Source organism: Anas platyrhynchos, chromosome 9 (genome assembly GCF_047663525.1).
Source record: "Anas platyrhynchos isolate ZD024472 breed Pekin duck chromosome 9, IASCAAS_PekinDuck_T2T, whole genome shotgun sequence".
In the NCBI taxonomy this organism is placed as follows: domain Eukaryota; kingdom Metazoa; phylum Chordata; class Aves; order Anseriformes; family Anatidae; genus Anas; species Anas platyrhynchos.
Window position 1 is genome coordinate 5,695,310 of NC_092595.1, and position 6,000 is coordinate 5,701,309.

At 38.1% G+C, this 6,000-nt stretch overlaps 1 long non-coding RNA gene across 1 annotated transcript in view; it reads left to right on the plus strand.

Annotated features, from left to right (window-relative positions):
• Positions 1-4,763, plus strand: part of LOC140003187 (uncharacterized) — a 54,394-nt gene extending 49,631 nt beyond the window's left edge. Inside the window, exons 4-5 of the long non-coding RNA XR_011811377.1 lie at positions 464-669; positions 3,807-4,763. This is a non-coding gene — a long non-coding RNA (uncharacterized lncRNA). The remainder of the gene's footprint in view (positions 1-463; positions 670-3,806) is intronic.
• Positions 4,764-6,000: the final 1,237 nt, after the last annotated feature.

The following is a 6,000-nucleotide window of genomic DNA, read 5'->3' on the forward strand; positions in this document are numbered from 1 at the left end:
ATTTTTTTCTCTGCTCTCTGTTTGGCTATATATCAGTAGGTCTTCTAGGCAGAAGAGAAGTCTTGCTGACTGCATCAAAGATTCCTTACTAGGAACATACCTTAAAAAATAAAAAGTAGGTCTAGTTGAGCAATGTTAATCAGTTATTTTTTAGTGGAGATTTTGTTTACTTAAAATATTCATCACCCAAAAATCTTTTTTTTTTTTTTTTTCCCCTGAAATGTAAAAATGTAAACAAGAAAATAAAGTAGTTGTGTTTGATTAAAATGTGACTTGTCTGAGAAAAAAGCTGCAGAAGTCTCCATGAGACATAGCTCGAGCAGGGAAAGCAAATTAGACCCAAGGACAAGAAGTGTTCAGACTGTGCCTTTCAGGAGACATTGAAATAAAAATTTCAAACTGAAATGCTTCACCTTTCATCTGCAAAATTGCTTGTCTCAAATAATTCTGTGAAAAATTGCAGGTAGCCGAAGGCAGGCAGGGAGGGCTGTGGCGAGTGGCCAGGACAAACGGTGAGGCGTTGACTTCTGACATGGGCAGCCTTTGGACGGGAGCAGTCACGGCTCCGGGTGAGATGACTCAAGCACATTGCTGCTATGTCCCTGCAAGAACAGGAGAGAAAATAAGCATTGGCGTCACATACTCCTGCAGATCTTTTCTGGTCAAAAGGTGGGCTGCTACATAATTAAGTTAGAGTGCATTTTTTATGGTTCTAGGGTGACTATGTGGTCTTCTGATTGAAGGGAAAACATTCATGTGTTCAAAGGTAAAGGTGCACATGGCCATTGTTCATCCCTGGAGGTCTTGGAAATAAATCATAAGGGACCACAGGAGAAGTCAGCACTCTGGGAGCTGCAGAGAAGATGTCCTGGACGGGGAGGGTCACAGGCAGCTCCTACCCATTGGATTGTTCAATTTTGCTTTACACCTTCCAATTTCACCCTGCTGACTGGGTTAACTTTTGCAAGGCAGCTTTCACGTGGGCACTTGTCAGATCGAACACTAACAGCGTCTGTTTGGACTAGGGACCACCTGAACAGCTGCTGTAGGAGGCCTAGCGTAAGGATATTTCTTGGAGGTAAATCCCCTCTCTTACCAAGAGTAATGAACATGAGCAGAGGCTCATACCCAAGGCACCATGGCATTGCTCAGCTACTGTTAAACCCTTAGGGAGGCAGTTACCTTTCTGGTAGCTGTGCCCTTCATAAAGCATCAGCTCTTGCATTATTGGTGGATTTGCATGTTCCCATATCCAATAACTCTGAGTAAGTGGCATATTTAGAGCATCTATCATAGCATTAAGAAAAGGTTTCTGCCATGCTGCGGTGATGGAGAACATTTTGTGACACCCTGGAATTGAATCTCCCTCTTCTGAACATACCCTCTGGCTTTTGATACATCACACTCACTTCCTGCAAACCACATTAGTTTTGGAGGCATATTTGTTTTAATGCTTTTAACTGCCTACGTCACTCCTGAGAAATGTTGGCACATTAGTCTAAAAATCAGAATAATACAGGACTGAATTGAAAATGAGGAGTATTGCTGACACTCAGGACAGTATCAGGGAAGGAGAAGCCTGAAGAAAACCAGCAACTTCTGTCTCCGCAACTGTTTAAAAAATTACAATAAAGATCAACAGAAAGTTGGAGGAATTTAGTCCCTAATACAGCCAGGCTCCTGCTCCTCCCTTCCCTGCTATTTTTAAACAAATTACTTTTAATATTACCTAGACATTAATGTTTTAGATTGAGTACTGTTCATGCTCCATAACTGCTTTTCATAAATGTTTTAATGGTTCCAGGCCCAATTCCACTGAGGTCAATTAGGAGATTCCAAATAAATCCTTCCTTCCCCTCCTTGCATCAGTATGCAGCTAGTAAGAGGTCTGACATTGGCCTGTGCTTTTGTCTTAAAATAATCCAGAAGACAATTTTCCTATGGGAAGAACTATCACTACATAATTTGTGGGTGGTACTTAAGGAATGTTACCCAGGTAAAAACACTTATCTTTAATTTAGGGCCCAATTTTCAGACATGCTGAACACGATTCTACCTGAAGTTAAATATAGGCTTCGGCCAATACCTCTGAAAACCAGAACCATAATTTCTAACACACCTCATTTTGTCTCAGGCTTGTATTGTCCAGAATTAGGTTTAGAGTAGTTTGGAGGCAGATTTCAATGTGTTCTTTCTGCAAATATCTCAGCAAAATGAAATGGTATATTACAATAAAGTATGTTCTGTTTTATTTATATCTTAATTCCATGCCTGTGAGTATCTGACTTTAATCAAATTCATTTTTAAATGGATCTCAAACTTTAAATAACTAAAAGCATCTTTCTTTTCAACAAGATTATAGCAGGTCTTTGGTCTGATATGCCATAAAAAAATGGAAGATGAGCTGTAAAATATCTTGGGAAATATTGATTTTCTTATTTGTTCATATTATGGATGGCTTACTGGATAAATACTACTGTGGTTTAGTGCAGAAACCTGAGTTCAAATTTCTGCTGTATCTCTGAACTTGCAGTATGGCCTAGGGCAAACAGTTTACTGAATATGGCCCTAAGCCTCTCTGTTACACTTGCATAAGTCTCTGAACCACAAAGATCTAGCTTTAATCATAACTGCTTTGAGAATATACTCCTTTAATGCTATTTAAATGCATTTTTGTAAGTATTTTTTAGCATGCCCTAACTACAGAGTTTCACATTTGTCTAGGATGTTTTAAGAAATCTGAAATGATTTCTGGTATTAGAGACCAAGCTTGAAATTGTGCTGAAGAGACAGTTCTCACAGAAAGACTTTTCAGCTGAATTAATTACAATACAATCAATTTGTGGCATGTGGGACAAGGAACATCTGGTGATAACCTTGGCTGATCTTCCTGTAGATTGCATTCATGAAACTGAATAGTTTTCTGGACATATTGAAATAGCCATTATGCCCTTTTTCAATTTATGTACTTGTGATGGTTTTGGCTATCTTGATAAAAAAAATCCCACACTTAGGTCAAGGACTCTGGAACTGTTAGCTTTTAGTGAGAAATTACTTGCGGACTCATTATATGTTTATTGTCTAAGGCTTCTTGTAATAGGAAATCTGTTTTGTACATTAGCAATGTACATCATTAGCTTTGTATATTCCAACTGGAACTATTAGAAACACATCTTCCTCCAAGAAGAGAACTTGAAACAATTCAGCAAAAGAAATAAGAAATCAAGCTGTGCCATTCTTTTCATTGTCTTCTAGTTATATTATCTGTGTATGCATATATGTACTGAGGAAATTTAATGGCTAAATAGCTTCAAGATACTTCTAGCTTTTTGAAAACAAAGACAAAATCATCAGTCTATGAAGCTGAACCAGCCATACAACACTGGGAAAAAATCCACATATGCTCAGTACAGATCTATATTGCCTTTTTTATTGTCAACTGCCCTATGCACATGCAAAATGTCACCCCTGCAATCTGGTTGCATTCTCCGTCCACTCTAATGAGGAGTATAAGACAGGAAAAGACACAGGGCAAAAGAAAGCCAAGCTGCTCTAAATGTTCTCAGTGCCAAAATACTTCTGGATTGATAGAGGGTGCTTTAAATTTTATAAACATAGATCTCTCAGGCTTGTATCTGGAAATGGAAAACAATTACAGTGTAATCATGTACCATAAATGTACTGAATCCCATTGAACCTTCTAATGAAATAAAAAATCCTGACACTTGCTGGAAGAAACCTTTTCAGTTGATATGGCTTCTCAGAAAATAAGGGACAGCTTCACCATGCAACATTTTGTTTTGCAGCTGCACCCTGGCACCGACTTCTGAAGCAGGAAACCAACCTGATGTGGGCAGATTCCAGCTGCAGTGGCAATGGGCATTTAACAAAGGAGAAGTTCTGTGAAATGGGTCCATTAGGGATGTACCTCTCAGCTTCCTCTTCATGGCAGTTTTACATCATCGTGAAATTAGTTCCTAGCAGTAGCAGCCCAACTTCAGCCTCTGCACGACGGCTTCCTCCCAGTGCTCTGCCACGTGATTCAGCACAGAAGTGATTCCCTGCATATGTGGTTTTACAGCATACCTGCTGCACATCTCTTTCTTTCCCAACACAAAAACCGGTAGCTGGCGTTCTTCAGGGACACCAGTTTGGATGGAATTGGCTCTAGAAGGTTATAATAAATACTGCTTCCCATTTGCAAGAGCTGGCTCACATAACATTCATTGTGGTTTCCAGAGGCAACTGGTAGGGGAGTGATTTTGGCTTTGTATAGAAAACATATACATATAAATATTGCCTCTTATGGCAAAGAATTCTTTTTCTTAGATTCTTAAGTCTTAAACTTCTGTATACCCAGATTTATGATTCTCTGCCACTGTATTTATTGTAAATTGTGAGTGTTTTGCTTAGTTGCAGGTAGCTACAGGGTTTTAACAATCTGCAGAGTTGGATCACTGAAGCACTGTTTAAATAAGAAAAAAAGTCTATAAAATCCTTTTGACCTTCACAGTACCCACAAATAGAGCAAACTTGTTTTACATTAGACTTTATAGATACTCAGGGCATATACATTTTAAATTATGCAGTCAGTCCAGGAGAAAACTGGTTTTCACTGCGTATCAGATACATCCAAACATGTATTAAGTGTCTCCTGAACCTATAAAGAAATATTTCTATTCTACTTAATAAATATGGGCCTGATTCTCTTACTTTCACTGGTGTAATTACATTGACTACCACAAAACTACAGCTGACTCATATCTATGAAAATGATAAAGCCAGCACTTTTGTTGATCACAGTATGTAGCCTAGAGATATGAGTGAGACTTTACTTGGAAGTCTCATGCCAGTTGCATTAAATCTTGGTGCAAAACTGAAAGGTAACATTTTAAGAAATATGTATTATAAATAGTTTATGAAGCACCTTTTTTTTTTTTTCCTTCCTGTTTAAGTTACTGGTATTCAAGACTTCATATGATTTGTGAGATTCAAAGTAAAATTCCCAAATATGTATATTTTTTCCCTGGGGATTTCATGTATTTATGTATATGCAGACTGTATTGTTTAGCTGTATTTGAAAGCTATTTCACAGTACAACGAGATCCTATTTTTTTACAGCCAATCAAAGTTGTGCCTTACCAGTAATCAAGTGTTTGCTTGTATAGCAAAGCGAAGCAATGCCCTATGAAAAATTAAGTTGTATTTATTTTTTAATATAGTACTCAGAATATTAGGTGTATGAATCATGTAAACCAGAATCTAATTAAATTATCAGTTCCCACAGCAAGTTCTGCATCTTCTACAAATATATCTAAAATTATATTAATCATTTTCCTGCTTACGAATTCCCCAAGCTAAAGGTTTTGATGTTGCCTTCTAAATTCTTAAGAGAAATTATGAAAATCCAAATACTAACAGGGCAACTAAAACCTCGCCATTGCTTTTCCAACAGTCTTTTCCAATGTTAAGTTCTGACCCTCAAAGTCATGGTCCTGTTTGAGTATCAACAGATACTTGCAAGCATGGCAGGCTTTTCTGTTCTTACTGGGCTCGTGGCTGGCACAAAAACATGCAGCAACAAGGAACAAACTAATCAAAAACCTATCCAGAATTTTATGTGCACTTGTCAGCCTGCACTTTCCCCCTAGGCTGCTGGGATTCAGAGCTGAGAAGTTGTGTTTGGTAACTGAAGAACTTGTTCTCCAACCTCATTAATCACAGCTGGATATGTAACAGGTATCTCACACAACATCTTGGCCAAAGGAAAATACCTACTGTCTCATGGCCTGCTGCCAGTCTTGAACTGGTGGACAGTGAGTCCACGTAGACTTTTCCTTCTGGAGCCAACCCACCATCCAGAATTTAATGCAGTCAAACAGAGTTACCCATGTGGTACTAGCCCAGCATTTATATATATATATATAATATATATATATTTTGTTTGTTTGTTTGTTTGTTTGTTTTGGAATTTGTTTCCTTTTGCAGGGTTGAGTGACT